The sequence below is a fragment of the Piliocolobus tephrosceles genome, chromosome 3, assembly GCF_002776525.5.
Source record: "Piliocolobus tephrosceles isolate RC106 chromosome 3, ASM277652v3, whole genome shotgun sequence".
Lineage (NCBI taxonomy): Eukaryota > Metazoa > Chordata > Mammalia > Primates > Cercopithecidae > Piliocolobus > Piliocolobus tephrosceles.
In genome coordinates, this window is record NC_045436.1 from 76777084 (window position 1) to 76793649 (window position 16566).

The window sequence follows — 16566 nt, forward strand, 5'->3', positions numbered from 1 at the left end:
TGAATTGTACTCCCATAATTCCCATGTGACATGGGAGGAAACTGGTGGGAGATAATTGAATCACGGGGGTGGTTTTCGCCATACTCTTCTCAGTGAATAAGTTTCAAGAGATCTGATGGTTTTATAAGGGTTTCCATTTTTGCTTCTTCCTCATTCTCTGTTCTTGTCCACTGCCATGCAAGACATGCCTTTCACATTCCACCATGATTGTGAGGCCTCCCCAGCCACATGGAATTGTAAGTCCATTATACCTCTTTAATTTTGTAAATTGTCCAATCTCGGGTATGTCTTTATTAGCAGCTTGAAAACAGACTAATACACTCCACAGTATGCATTTCTTAGGGTCCTTCAAAAGTGGACGTTAAAGCAAGGATTTGGACACAAGTGTATAGTATATTGGGAGGTAATCTTACTGAGCCTATTGAAGGAGTGAACAAGTGAGGACTAAAATATAAAGAAGTCAGTAAAAGTTGCGTTAATAAGTGGGTTGCTGTTATGGAAAACTCCTCAGTTCTTCCCAGGATGCTCTAAGAGATTCCGTAAAATTATTTCACCATGGGAGGGAAAAGTGGAGCAATATAGCTACTCACTCCTGCTATTCCTAGGTGGAGAGGAAATCTTGGTGGCAGTAACTTCCTGCCAAGTAGAGTCCCAGGGTCAAAACGTGGCCCAAGGTAAAGAAAGGCAGAAAGCTGTGGGTGTGAATAAAATCTCTGTGTCAATGACTTCAAAGGTGGGCTGAGGGAGGTGGGAGGGGAACTCACTGTCTCATCTACAATGCATATGGAAAAACCTAAAGCAAGAGACAGCAATGCTAAGATGGATTTTATTTTTTTTTTAAATGGAGAGAGCATTCAGCAGAAGTTATAAAAGAGGTTTATCAGCTCTGATTGTCCCAATGTCACCATCTCTATCAACTTAGAGATACTGGAAGTACTTGCAGTTTTGATGGATAACAAATCCTCTCTAAAGAAAAAGTGCTCTCAAACACTTTTTTCTTTTCTACATCTTTTAGCAGTGTGATGTTTGCTACTCACTAAATACTCTTGTCAAGCTGTCAAGTGCTATTTTCAAAGCTATTTTATTTTGTAGAAATGTAGGACTTCAGGTTGAGGGGAGGTGTTAAAGTGTCCAGGGTGTCATTTTCCACCTCAGGAGTTTACAAGGACTCTGAGCTATTGAACAAGTAGGACTGCTTTTTCTTGAGGTTTAGTTCTGAAAGGGCTGATCAATGTTTCAGGGCTGTGGTAGGTGTTACTTCCACTGTGTGACTGAAGAGGAACATTCTAATTGCTGTGAAAGGGAAGTCCTTTTTTAATAATGTTCTCAAGAAATACTAATATATCCCCCTCTGCACTGGTGATGTGGTGTAAGTGCTCTTGGAATGATCTAGGATACTGGGCTTGTCTCCCACGTGGCTCCTTGGAAACTTGCAATGGGGGATTGTGACTTCAATAGAGAACAGACAGTTCCTCATTGCTGAATTCAGTCATGTCCACATGGTTCTTTTCCTCTGTTACACCAAGACTTGCGTACCTGTATCTCTGTTTTTCCCCTTAGTCATGTGAATTTTTGTTTCTTGGGAACATGTAGGAGGAGGGAGTCTATCACTACTGCTCTTTATTCTAGTCGATTTTTATGGCATAAACTTTTTTCCTAGAGATTTTAGAGCTTAGACATTTTGAGCTCACCTAGTATAGCTCTAGCAAATCAGGAACATTGACTTCACAGTCTATATTTAGAACATAAAAATACCAAGAAAAGTTCTACTTGGTTTCAGATTCTGCTGGGACTTCTATTTCTTGAGATAGAACCATCAGACTAGCCCAGCTAGCTGAGCTGCAGGTAGGACCACTGGATACTATAAAAGGACAATTGCAAATAATATTTCAGAGCTTAATGCTCCCATAAATATAACTATTACCTGGATAATAATAAGCAATCTATATACACATTATAGAGAATATATAACAATAATAGCCATGAATAAATAGTAATATATTGAAATTGTTTTGGTTGGAAGTTTTAATTTCTGTGTGGTTAAGCTGCTAATATAATTTAGATTTCAATTTTATTTTACTGAGCCAATAATGTAACTTAAATATTTATTTGAAATAATAGTTCACATATAATATATGTGATTGATATTTCACAAATATATTTCCTTACTTATGAGTTCAAGAGAATATACAGGTTTACAAATTGGCTTTAGTTATGCTAAATTATATACAGAATATATGGTTTCTTAATTTTTGTACTAAATTACCTGATCTTCCTTATTACCTTCCCCCACCCACACACACATGCAATGGTAGTAAAACAATACTTAACTTAGTATAATATAATGTGGCTTATCCTCCAATTTAAGCAATGTCTTCAACTGATTCATTCTCTTTTGGATGAATTATAAAGCTTCAAGGATCGTTTCAACTTCCCCCATCTCTATGTTCTTATTGTTTCTTTCTGTGGTGGCATCTGCGTGTGTACAGATGGGTGGCTTCTGTGACGGGAAGGAAGAGGGCAAGAGAGAGGAAACCATTCAATCCAGGCAGGCTTTACAGATCCTCACCAACTTTCACTTAAGTGTGACTGGTCCATGCTGAAAATCAGACTGTTGACACCTGAAGTTCCACTGCTCTGCCCTTTGGCATTCTGCAAGGGTTTTCTGGTAAAATTTCCAGGATGTATATCTCAGACTGATTCTAATCTCTGAAAGTATGGCAAGCTGACCAGGTATCAGGATTGATGCTTCTGGAGTTATAGACCACCTGAGATGTACCTGTGATCCTCTGTGTGTCTGACCCAGGTTGTCAGCCATTGAACACTATTTCACTTCACTTTGCCTCTTCTGTGGCAAACTCCTTAGTCAAGGCATTCAGGCAGATTATTAACAAACTCCCTTACTGCATACTGAGATGTCTTCTGAGTTTTCTCTACCCCATGGAAAACTTATTAAACTCAGGGCCTCTCTCTACCCAATAAGCTGAACCACTGCTTATGTGACTTGTGTGAGAAGTGTCGATGAGATATGTTCCCTTCAGAGTCCAAAAAAGAAAAGGAGAAAGCCCCTTTGCCCTCAGGATCTTTCAAATCAACATAGATGTTTCTATAGATTTCTGCCTTCTTCAGGTTACAGAGTTATAATGTTAGATACAAGCATTTCTGTACCAACAAAAGAGGTGGCAAGCTATCAGAACTTGTTATTCTAGAATTCAAATTCAACATATTTAAGGAACAAATCTGTCCGGTTCATCACTTTACCACATCAAGAGCATAACAGGTATTTGATATGTATTTGTTGAATGAGCAAATGACAAAAGCTTATGATTTGCCAAAATTGCTCCTGAATGCCACGGGGCTTTTCTTTTGCAGAGACGACGGAGGTCACTTGTGTCACAGTGCTCTTTGTTTGAGTGTGGGATGTGTTCTTCATGGGTTGTTTCATATGAAAATTAATTCAAGATGGATTAGAGACTTAAATGTTAGACCTAAAACCATAAAAACCCTAGAAGAAAACCTGTGCAATACCATTCAGGACATAGGCATGGGCAAGGACTTCACGTCTAAAACACCAAAAGCAACGGCAACAAAAGCCATAATTGACAAATGGAATCTAATTAAACTAAAGAGCTTCTGCACAGCAAAAGAAACTACCATCAGAGTGAACAGGCAACCTACAGAATGGGAGAACATTTTTGCAATCTACTCATCTGACAAAGGGCTAATATCCAGAGCCTACAAAGAACTCAAACAAATTTACGAGAAAAAAACAACCCCATCAAAAAGTGGGCAAAGGATATGAATAGACATTTCTCAAAAGAAGACATTCATGCAGCCAACAGACACATGAAAAAATGCCCATCATCACTCACCATTAGAGAAATGCAAATCAAAATCACAATGAGATACCATCTCACACCAGTTAGAATGGCAATCATTAAAAAGTCAGGAAACAACAGGTGCTGGAGAGGATGTGGAGAAATAGGAACAGTTTTACACTGTTGGTGGGATTGTAAACTGGTTCAACCATTGTGGAAAACAGTATGGCGATTCCTCAAGGATCTAGAACTAGAAATTCCATGTGACCCAGCCATCCCATTACTGGGTATATGCCCAAAGGATTATAAATCATGCTGCTATAAAGACACACGCATATGTATGTTTATTGCGGCACTATTCACAATAGCAAAGACTTGGTATCAACCCAAATGTCCATCAGTGACAGACTGGGATAAGAAAATGTGGCACATATACACCATGGAATACTATGCAGCCATAAAAAAGGATGAGTTCATGTCCTTTGTAGTGACATGGATGCAGCTGGAAACCATCATTCTCAGCAAAATATTGCAAGAACAGAAAACCAAACACCGTGTGTTCTCACTCATGGGTGGGAATTGAACAATGAGATCACTTGGACTCTGTAAAGGGAACATCACACACCGGGGCCTATTATGGGGAAGGGAGAGGGAGGAGGGATGGCATTGGGAGTTATACCTGATGTAAATGATGAGTTGATGGGTGCTGACGAGTTGATGGGTGCAGCACACCAACATGGCACAAGTATACATATGTAACAAACCTGCGTGTTGTGTACATGTACCCTAGAACTTAAATTATAATTTAAAAAAATTTAAAAAAAAAAGATGTTGAAGAAGAATCAGCAGCCTTGTTTTGAAAGCATCTCCAACAACAGAAACTGAAAACAGCCCCAACCACAGCATTTGCATTCATCGCTGCCAGTGGTACTTTCAGAGCTTTTGTCATTAGCTGTAGGTGTCTAATATGCAGACATGTGCTTCTTCAAGCTCAGGAACGGGCAGCCACCAGGACAGTGTCTACAAAATGACTGCACACATTGGTAGTCTCACAGGGCATCAGCAGTGCCATAGAACCGTAACTAGTTGTTCTATCCTGCTCTGCAGCACCGTGATGACCATTGTCAGTGCAACTGCACTGTCATTAGCAGCTGCGACAGAGTAATACATGCACATGGCAAGCTAGAAGAGAAAAGGGGAAGCTGGGAAGTTGTGTGGAAGACCGAAGGACTGCTTTGTCATTATCAGAGATTTTAGAGAAGAATCTGAGTTTGCTCAGAGAATGTGAGAGAAAAGGTAGAAAAAACTTTATGTTTTGTGTCCATAATTGTGACCATACTTTAATTTAAAAAATAAAGGGTGAAGTGGCCTAGAAATCTAGAAATCTTGATATGTGTATGTGTGTGTGTGTGTTCAGGAATAATTTGGTGGCATAACCAACACATATCAAAATCTGCTCTCTGGCACCATTTTTACTTAGGTAAGTCTTAGTAGCCTTTGTAATTACTGCAGCTTTCCAGGATTCTGTTTCTTCATTTTAATTGAAGATATCAATACCCGCCCCCCCCCGCCCACTTACCTCACCTCACATCCCTGTTGTGAGAATGAAGCAGACAGTGCTTACAAAAGTGTTTGATGAATTATACACACTTTAAAAATCAAAGAACTTTTGTTTCCCAAATTAATTTCATGAATAATTTATTGAATAGTTTGGTAAAATGGAAGAAAGACCCAATGAAACTAGCTAAAGAAAAATGAAATGGCATTTTCTGAATATAGCAAGTACACAGATCTCAAAGGCCAGAAGGTAATCAAAGCCAGGCCTCATGTGAATAGGAGCTAGAAATGGAAACATTAAGGATTGAAGCTATTCTCTCCCTTCTCTGGGGTTATGTGATTTCTCTTAGTGCTTCTGCTTTCTGTGAGTCTATCCTATCCATCTCTCCCTTAACTGTTTCCCTCTGAGGCTTTTCTCCCTCATAACCTCTCACGCACAAAGCCTCATATTTGCCAGTGCAGTTCTAACTCTACTTCATTTCATTTCTTTCTTTTTTTTTTTCTTTTCTCAGCTCAAGCACACACTCCCCACTGTAACTCTTTCCTCTCTATTGTTTCAAATTTCTGAGACAGGGATCTGATTAACCCTGCTCAGCGTAATGAAGGATGGCACACAAACGATGAGTTATCTGCCAGTCAGTCTGTCCATTAGCCTTATTAAATCAGAGGTTCTCAGTGATCTAATTACCTGGGCCCGGAGCAATGTGGTCAAGGCATCCCCTATCTACTTGTGGGTGGCTATGGGAGGTGCAAGTTCTTTGAGAAGAGGGTAGGGTAGAACAGATAGGAGCAAAAACTGAACTCAGTCAGCTTCTAAGAGGGAAGCAACAGAGTAACACAGGAACACTGTGTACTGGATATAGTGAGTAGAGTTATGGAAGGAAAGTATAGGCAAAGAAAAGTTTGAAAAAAGAAGAAAAGCCTCCACCAACCTTAGAATTTTGACTAGGTCTGCCTCCTAGTACTATCATTTGTGCTGAATAGTTAATTATTCGATGTTTTTCTGATGATAATGAATAATTATGCTAATATATGTAAATAGGGCATAAAATAATGTTCATACTTTGTATTGAAATTTATAAAGGACTGTCACACTTTGATGTAGTAGCATATTTGCCCTCCAAATTATTTTCTATTTAAATGAATCTACATTTATTGAGTATTCACATTCATAAGCTTTTGTGAGTTAAAGAACTCACACTTTTTCTGGGTGGGTAGAAATTCACACACAAAGGACTTGCCACTTACCATGCCACTGAAGTGACATTTGATAAAAAGATGCAAAAACTTACATGGGATTTTATTTTCTAACACGCATTTAACATTAAGATTTATTTTCTTAATTTTTTCTTCTTCTCTTCTGAAATATCCTTAAGTTGTTTGTCACTGAGGTACTTTGATTGAAGAGGATTTTACCCTTGTTGCTTTGGACCCCTAAGTTGAGGCCAGATCCCATCGATTACTTTTTGGTTGACAAATGACACAAATGTTAGTTATCCTTTCTGTCTCTGTATGTGAAGCTCAGATGTATTATGTCATTGTACAAAACTGCATATGAAATCAATACACTCCAGGAAAATGGCTATAAAACCACAATTCTTTAAGTCAAGGGAAAGTAAATTGCTTGTGCTGCCCAGATAGTTTGGGATTTGTTGCCTATTTCTACAAGAGAGATTTTCTTTCCAATAACTTCAGGCTCAGAAATTACAGTTAGTAACCATCAGCCTAAAAGTCTGATGCATTAATCTTTATATATGTTCCTTTCCATTGTATCTCGCTTTATTTATGGAAATCATTTTGCTAGAGTAATACCATGGCTATACAACTTGTTTTCATGAGATATTGAAGTTTTAAAAAATAAATAAAAATAAAACTAGCGATGAAATACCATTTGAAAAGTACCCTGAAGAAATTACTATTTATTGGTTTTGACCAATGTTTTTCAAATTTTCTAAGAGGTTAGAAGTTTGGCTGTATTTATAAATCATCACTTAATAGTCCAGTGGTTTTTTTGAAATATAACATTTTGGACTAACACTTCCTTTGTTCTAATCCCAGACTCATCTAAGTGTTTGTATCTTGTCCCATTAATTTGTCATAGAGTAACACCCATAAGAACTTACCACAAAGCAAAACATGTGAATATGAGAGGAGAGGTTTTTCAAAACTATATTTCATCCTAAAATCTTTAAAAGAGTCAAAAAAAGAAACAATATTCAATTAAAGTTGTGATTGTAAAAAAGTTGTCCATACAAATGTGAGTTTATTTTATTAAAATTTCAAATGTAAAAATTCTCAATGCAATAAATTTCTTGGTTAATTTCTTGGTAGTTTCTAATACATCTCCAGCTGCCATACATATATTGTCACTAAGATGTTCATTGCTGCAATCACCTCAACTTTTGGACTCAGCAATGAGATTTTAATCAAAACATGCTGAGTAACTTTCCTGAGTAAAGACTCTAATCCATATTGGCCTAAGAATCAGGTCATAAACTTTTCTATCAGAGGGCTTATCAATGCTCCTGATATTCTTTCTTATTACTCAAAATGAAATGGGTTAGAACTGATTTTGTTTGTTTAATTTATATTAAGTATATTATCAAACATTTATCAAATTTAAAGATGAATCCACAGTTTTGAAAGAAATTTATTACTAGACGCTGAAGTCCAGAGACCCTCACCTTGAGGAACAATCCTATTATTTAAATGAGAAGAAAGTAGCAATAATCAAAGTTAACAATTCTAACAATGTTTAAATTGAAACAATGGCTCAAATTTATTTAGAGCTTACTAAATTCTGAGCGTATTGTAAGCTTCAAATAATCATCTTTTCATTTAATATACAGTAATTCTATATAAGTAGTATTTTTCTCCCATTTTACAGGTAAAGAAACAAAAGAACAAAGAAATAAACATTTTACTCAAGGTTATTCAGCAAGAAGGTAGAGATCCAGGATTTAAAGCCAAATTGTCGGTAATTAGAGTCCATGCGTCCTCCTCATACCTTTTCCTAGTTAGTGAAAGGCAGGCTCTAGCAACAGGTTTTAAATCCTTTTATTTTGTTGTATTTATTGTCTGCATGTGATGAAGTTTAATTTCCCGATAACACTCCATATTTGGTGTACAGAGAGCTCATCTTATTTTCCAGAAGTACCTGAGCACACTGGATCTGCTCTGAGTAGGACAACAGGCCTGAATTCAGTCTAGAATATGGTAGACTACATCTACCCCAACTGAGATGGTTAGTATCTGTTCCCCCATATTCATTCTGTCCTTCTCTGCCCTGCTGTAGTCCCCCAAAGCTTCCTTGCCCTCTCGCTTCTTGTTGGATTTGGCAAATGGAAGAAATTAGATGGAGATTGGAAGTCTGAAGGAAAGCGAATCTAGAATATTTATTCAAACCCTTTTCTTCTTGATCAGGAGTACTGTTTTGGCAGTGACTTCCTTTCTATGACTTTACATCGTACCCAGTTCCCTTGAGGACACATCTTTCATTTGCCACTTCAACCCTAAGGTCAGTAATTCCTTCATCTCGTTCCCAGTTCTGAAAAGCATCATTTTATTAAACTCCCTTCAATTTTCCCTTTGAGCATGCATCCTGTTTCTTCTTAAAATTTTAATTGATGTTTAATACTTGAGTGTCAATCAGAAAGCTTCTTTCCAGTGAGTGATTATTTGTGTTAGCTGATACGATCAGACAGCAAAGAAAGAACAAATGCAAATTCTATCTGAACAGTGCAAAAGAGACCTGGAAAAGATTCAGCAATGTATAAATCACCAACTCCACAGAGTCAAGCATACTGGAATCTGATTCCGGTCAGCAGCCATAACCAAGAGGTGTGATCCATGGGATCTGAGACTTGGCTTTCTAGGGATGAGCTTTCTAGGAGGTGGAACTTCTATTAAAGTATATCCATGCTGTTGATCGAAAGGTAAGCAATCAAGGTAAATTGAGAAGTATTAAAAGTGGTTAGGTACAATGTCTGTGCTAACTATGCATATTGATATGGTGCTATATTCACACCAGGCACGATGGATACAAGAAAACACCTTCACATCACGTCTGGGCAATGTGTTTCCAATCTGGAATCAAGTCCTTTTTTTTTTTTTTTTTTAACTCAGGGGTGGATGTGACTGAGTCTGCCAAGAACACATTATTCTTGATGGAAATAGGGCAGGAGCAAGCAAGGACTCTCGTCAGGAGTGTAGCTGTTTTCAGCTAAATGGAGAGAACCAAGAAGCATTCCTCCGCAGTTGATCCTATACACAAAGGGAATTCACACTTTGAACAATGAGCTTGATGACAGAATGCCAATGACACTGAACTAAAGAGTGTGAGAATGATATTCAAAGAAGACTGTCCCAGATGACCCAAAAAACACATTCTGCAACCATATAATAGCATTCATTAAGTAAGGTTCAGTGCAATATCCTTAACTGGAAGAATACCAACCTGTTCAATAAAAAAAACAAAACATTGTTCTCAATTAATAAAATAATTGATATCCAATGTATACCATTAGCTAATAAATTCTTTAATGGCTTCTAAATTAGAATGTTATAAATAAATAGTTTCTAAATCATGTAAAGAGTAGAAATATAATATCTTCACTTAAGCTGATTCCAAAAAACTCATTGATCATTGTTAAAGAAAAACCATTCCAAAACTTAGTGGTTTCAAACAACCATTTATTAATTCATGATTCTATAAGTTGGTGCTTTGTCATTTGAGTTTTCTTTTTCCCCCTCAGCAGTCTCTCACTCTCGAGGAGACTATCTGAGGCTTTTTTGCGTGGTTATAAGATGTTCCTGTATGTTGTAAGAGGGTTACAGCAGAATTTGCAAGTATCCTTGAGGCCTGGATCCAGAAACTGCATAGCATCAATTCTACCATTCTATTAGTCCAAGAAAATCTCAGAGTCAGCTCAGATTAAGAGGAGTGGAAATAGATTTTATCTTGTGATGGAAAGAGTGCTAGTTACATTGCAAGGAAGCATGCATACAGGTAGTAGGAATTATCTATAGCCATCTTTTGCAATTCACCATAGATAGATAGATAGATAGATAGATAGATGTCAGATATTAATCATTAAAATCATTTCTTTATGCATAATTGAATAGAATTTTTTATTCAATAAAGTATTAATCCTTGAATGATATCCTATCAAAGGACTGAACTTTTAGATTTTCTATTCATGTATACCCAAAATGGGGAACATATACAAGTTCCTTTTTTCTGAGATATACAAAACTAAAACCCCAAAGTTATTGTTTCTTATTTTACATTTATGAACCTATACACTAATCTTTATGTTTTCTAGTTAAGTGGAAATAATTACAACTAAAATAGTTAAATAAACTGCAAATGCAAGTTAAATTTTAGTTAAGGTTAACATATTTTCTTCAGTTTCTTAAAAAATGATTTAAACAATTTAATGATGGGAAATTATATTTGTAAAAGGTGATATGTAGTTAAGATCCATTAAAAATAGATTATGGGTCACATTTAGAAGTACTTATAATTTAATAACTTCCAGCTATTTATCGTGTTCTATGCTTCCAGCAAGTGGCATCTTTTGCTTGCCAAGTTGTTTCTTCCTCCCCGTTCTTCAGATTGCTGTCACTGGAGCCAGAGGTTAACAGTGGAAGATATTCTTCTAACAACAACATTTGCTTGCAATGTAAAATTTGCTATGCATTGGTGGCTCTTTGCTTTTAGTTAAACTTTAATTGTTGAGAAATGAGATGAATGTGTGGCATTTATGGAAAGACATACTATCTTCATAGGAAAAAATGTGTCAGGACATTTATATGCATGAGGTTAAATAAAATCAGAGAATCATTTAAACATTTATTTTCATGAATGTTATATATTGGGAGGAATTAAACAAATTTATAAAATGTTTATTTTTGCTGTGAAGAAAACCTGTATGAAAAAATGTGAATTATGAATATGATCTTTGTTATATTTATCACAGAGTCTTGACAACAAAAATATACTGCATGTCATTGAAACCTAACACCTTCCATAAGGATTTCTGCTTTAGTCTTGCACTAGGAGAGGATACCTATATGGCTACTCTTGGTATGACAGGGATAGGCTTCTCTGTAAACGTTGAGTGTCATGTTGATCTACACTTCAGCCAGTGGGAAAAAAAAGGGGGTAAATCTGTGATGTAGGTTATGGTGTCATTAAGACAAAGAAAAACTGCTCTCTGTGGTTGATGTTAACCTCCAGTTTCATAGAAAGGAATCTAAGAAAAAGGAAAAACTAGGCTAAATATTAGGGGTGTCTCTTTATCTGGTGAATCTCTTCATGATGCCCCGAATGGTAGATGTTTGGGGAAGATTTAGGGTCCAATGTTTACATAATGTAAAATCTAATAATTCATCTATATGGGGGATCTGTTTAGAGTATTTTTTTATAAACAATCCAAATAATTGCCTAGACTGTCCACTTATGTATAATTTTTTAATCTTATTTCTAAATTTTGATAATATGGTGGCTTATCATGACAGTTTCTACGGAAAACAGAAATTTGGATTTTTTTTTGTTGTGTTCTATATTTTAGAGGTCAGAAAGTGGGTAGTCCAATGACATGAGGTTAGGAATCACTGCTAAATTAATTAATCAAATTTCTCACATTTAATAAATGAAATAAAACAGTTGTACAAAAAATGCCTTTCTGGAGACTAGTTATATGACTATTGATTATTTCATTTTCTAGAAATAAAATATTCTTAGGGGACAAAGAAGCCAAATACATCTTCCACCTTATAGAGAAAACATGACAAACTTGCATGTCTATTTCACAACATTTACTTAAGAAACTAAATCTTGAAAAGCTATGTGCTTAAATCTGATTCTAACCCGAACTTCAGTACCTACAATTTGAACTACTATTCAACAGTAACTTGTTTTATGTTTGTAACATCAAAATTAGAAATACTTTTTACAGTGAAAGTTACTCTTTCATGCTGAGTATTAGATTTAACTACATGTCTGCTCATTTCCATGTGCAGTTTCTGAATTTATTGATCTTATTTACTTATTTATTTGACATAATAAATATGTCAAATATTTGACATATTTGTTGTCCAGACTGGACTGCTGTGGTGTGATCTCAGCTCACTGCAACCTCCGCCTTCCGGGTTGAAGCAATTCTCTGCCTCACCTTCCCGAGTAGCTGGGATTACAGGCACCTGCCACCATGCCTGGCTAAGTTTTTGTATTTTTAGTAAAGATAGAGTTTCACCATCTTGGCCAGGCTAGTCTTGAACTCCTAACCTCGTATCCACCCACCTCGGCTTTCCAAATTGCTGGGATTACAGCCACCGCACCTGGCCTGATTGATCTTTTTACTTTCTATTGATATCAAATACTTGAGGGAAACAAATAAGTTGTAAAGAGGAATTAGGAGGAAAGTCCTTGCACATACTTCTAGAGAGAAATTTCAGCTTTAAAGAATAAGAAGAAAGTGGAAAAGACTAAAATTAACGTAAAAATAAAGTAGGCTACCAATGTCAACCCTCCTGTTGCATATATTAGTTAAGTCTTTTGTTCCTACAGTGTTTTCTGGGGGTAAAAAAATGTCTTAATGAAGCTTCAGGAACAAATAACAAACAAAACCAGACAAAAGAAAATATGTTATAGTGAAATCAATTTTGAGAAATTGCGCATTATATTCACCATTAGAGATTCATGCATAAACTCACACATTGAAGCTGTCAAAAGTATTACAGACAAGAAACTCATCTTACTATTAACTCAGCATTTTTCAAATATTTTATCATCATGGAACACCTTTTTCTCATAACAGCTATTAATATCCTAAAGCACAAATGTTTTTCTGGACACTTGCAAAATGATCAGGGACAATAAAAATGTCTTAGCCCAAATAATTAAAATCAGATCTTTTAGAATAAAATTTCATAGATTCTGACTATTTAGAAGCAAATTCATTTTAAAGTTGTCAAAATTTTATCCCTGGAGTGTAAAAGCATTGACTGAATTTATGATTCATTCACAGCAACCCAGGAGAATAATTGTAACAAGAGCAATTAAGTCAGATGCACGAATTCATTTTACAAAAAAAAAAAAAAAAAAAAAAAAAAAAAAAGAAAGAAAGAATAAAAAACCTATTTTTGGAAAAGGAGCATTTTTTAAAATATATCCTGGTAGTTTAACCAATAGTTATTCTAGATTGATTCTGGGAAAAATAATAGATGTATAAGGAAATTTAGACATTCTATTTTAAATCATCAAAATATGTGCGTGATTTAGCTTACCCTGTAATATCCATGGCTTTTCCTTAGACACCCAAAAGGAACTATAGGTAGAATAAAGAATTTCAGATGCACTAACAGTTGAACTTTACATTCATTTCATTAATCTATTTAATTTAAATCAATTTACCTTTTTTGAGTGCCTACTATGTTCCATTCTCTATGCTTGGCTTCATATTAGTTTGTTCCCTCTGTTTGACTTGACATCGACTCATTCCGTTCTAACGTCGGCACTCAGAAGTAGTTATTTCAACACAGACAAGAAAGCTAAAGTCTATAGAAGTAAACTGACTTCTTGAATACTTCATAGTAAATGATAGAGTCAGAATATAGACTCCAGGGTTCTCGCACTTTATCTGAGGGTTGGTCTACATAATCACAGTATCCCTCTAATGCTTTCTATTATGTGCGAGCTCTTGGAGCACTGTTGCAAAGAATGCAAGCTCCAGTGACAAACTGAGCTCAGACTCTGTCACCGTTGTTTATTATGTGTGACTTTGGGAATATAAGTTAATTTCTTTGGACATAGTGTCACATTCATTAAATGGGAATAATCATTAAGAAGATTGAGTTAATAAATGTACAGCACTTAAAACAGCACATAGCACAAAGTAGATGTTCTCTTAATGTTAGTCAAAACAATTTTAATGGTTTTGGAATTTTTCCCTATTTATTTTTTTATTTGGGAATCAGTTAGTTTTTTTTCTTTTTTTGTTTTGAGGTTTTCATGTTTATGACAACTATTCATAAAAACTGTTTAAAGATTCAAATAAGGCTAACTTTGTTTCCTCTTATTCATTCCATCAATTAATTACTTATTATACTAATATTGACTTTTTAAATGGATTATTCTGGTATTGTCTTCTATACTTGTAAATACCTTGCAAATTATTGTTATTTATGTATTTTAACATTACAGGACTGTCATCGAACTTCCACAATGGAAGATCAGGTTTATTTCATTTTTGCATACCTATCCTGATATCACATATTCATATTTTCCATTTCTCCATTATCTCAATACACACATAGAAATTCAGGGTCAAGTTTATATTCAACTTCATAAGACCCAATGCTCTTCAGAGCTGAGCCATATAATAATCAATGAATAACTCTTTCTTATAGTGTAACTCTTGTTTTCCCCGCAGTTAATGATTACCTCTATTTGCTTGATTTTCTGTGTGACTTATTACTTATTTACCCTTCTATTCTCTTCCAGTGATATAATTCTCTTACTAATGCACAAAACTCATTAAGTATTATATTGACTATTCCGTGTAAGTCTTCTTGAAAATCTCTTCCAAAGCATCCTTTTTTGAGAGTGAGGAAGAAACACTCTTTATCCTTCTAATATTTTCCTTTACTTCTCATTTGTGCTGAAACCCATAACTTTTACTTTAATATTTACTCCCTTGATTTGCTGAAATACATCCTTCAATGGCTTTCCAAAGCAAGTGAATTGAAGGTAAACTTTTAAAACATTACCTGTATTAAAAACTCTATATTTTTCTTTTACATTTGAATTATAATTTAGCTTGTTTAGATTCTAATTTGAAAGTTAATTTTCCCTAAAATATCTCTGTTGTATTCTGGCTTGCAATGCTGCTACTAAAAAGTTCAATGTAGTTTTTATATTGACTAGTGCCTTCTGGATCATTCTACCCTTGTTGTGATGATATGCCTCTGGCTTCATTTTATCCCATACTAACCTCCCTAGTAAACAGTTGTTTGGCCACATCCTTAGTTTTCTCTCTGGAAAACATCCTTTAATTCTACCACGTGGTCAGGTTGAGAATTCTTTGAATACCTGAGTTTTGTTTCACTTTGAGTTATAAATTCCACCTTTAAATTATTTCTTTCTTCTCACATTTTGCTATACGCAGTTAAAAGTACCCATGAATCTCCTTCAATATTTTGCTTAGAAATTTCTTCTGCCTGATATCCTAGTTTATCACTCTTAAATTCTACCTTCTATAAAGCTGTAGGACACAAATAAAATTCTGCCAAATTCTTTACCATTTTATAGCACAAATGGCTTTTACTCCAGTTTCCAATAGTATATTTCTCATTTCCAGCTGAGGTCTCATCAAAACTGCCTTTACCACACATATTTCTACAAACATTCTGGTCACAACTATTTAATCTCTAAGAAAAATCAGACCTTCCCTACAGGTTCTTCTCTTCTTCTGAGCCTTAATCAGAATTGTCCTTAATGCTCCATTCACAGCAATATAGGTTTTTTTTTCAGCATTCACTTCAAAACTATTTAGGCCTCTACCCATTACCAAGTTCCAAAGCTGCTTTCACATTTTCAGTTATTTTTTATAGCAGCAGCTCCACTTTTCAGTACTAATTTTCTGTCTTAATCTGTCGTGTGCTGCTATAACGCAATACCACAGATGGAGTAATTTATTACTCAGCCAATACAGAAACACGTTGTTGAGTCATAGTTCTGGAGACTAGGAAGTCCAAGATCTAGGAGCTGGCATCTGTCAAGAGCCTTCTTTCTGCATTGTCCCATGGTAGAAGAAGGGCAAAGAGAGAGTGAGAGAGAGAGAGGCAAAAGGAGGACAAACTTGCTCTTTTATAAGGAACCCACTTCTGAGATAACAAACTTCCATGTTATCATTCATGTCTTGCTCATATGCTTCCATGATAATGGCATTAATCCATTCACTTCACACTTGTGACCTAATCATGTCTCATAGCAAGACCCCACCTCCCAACATTGTCACATTGGGGATTAAATTTCCAGCACACACTTGTTGGAGGACACATTGAAACCACAGCAGTATTTTTATAGGTCTTGTTTAATGGAACAATGTATTTTCTTATCTCTCTAAAGATACCATTGGTATACCTTTTCTGTTTTTATTTTGAAAATAAAACAGATTTACAGAAA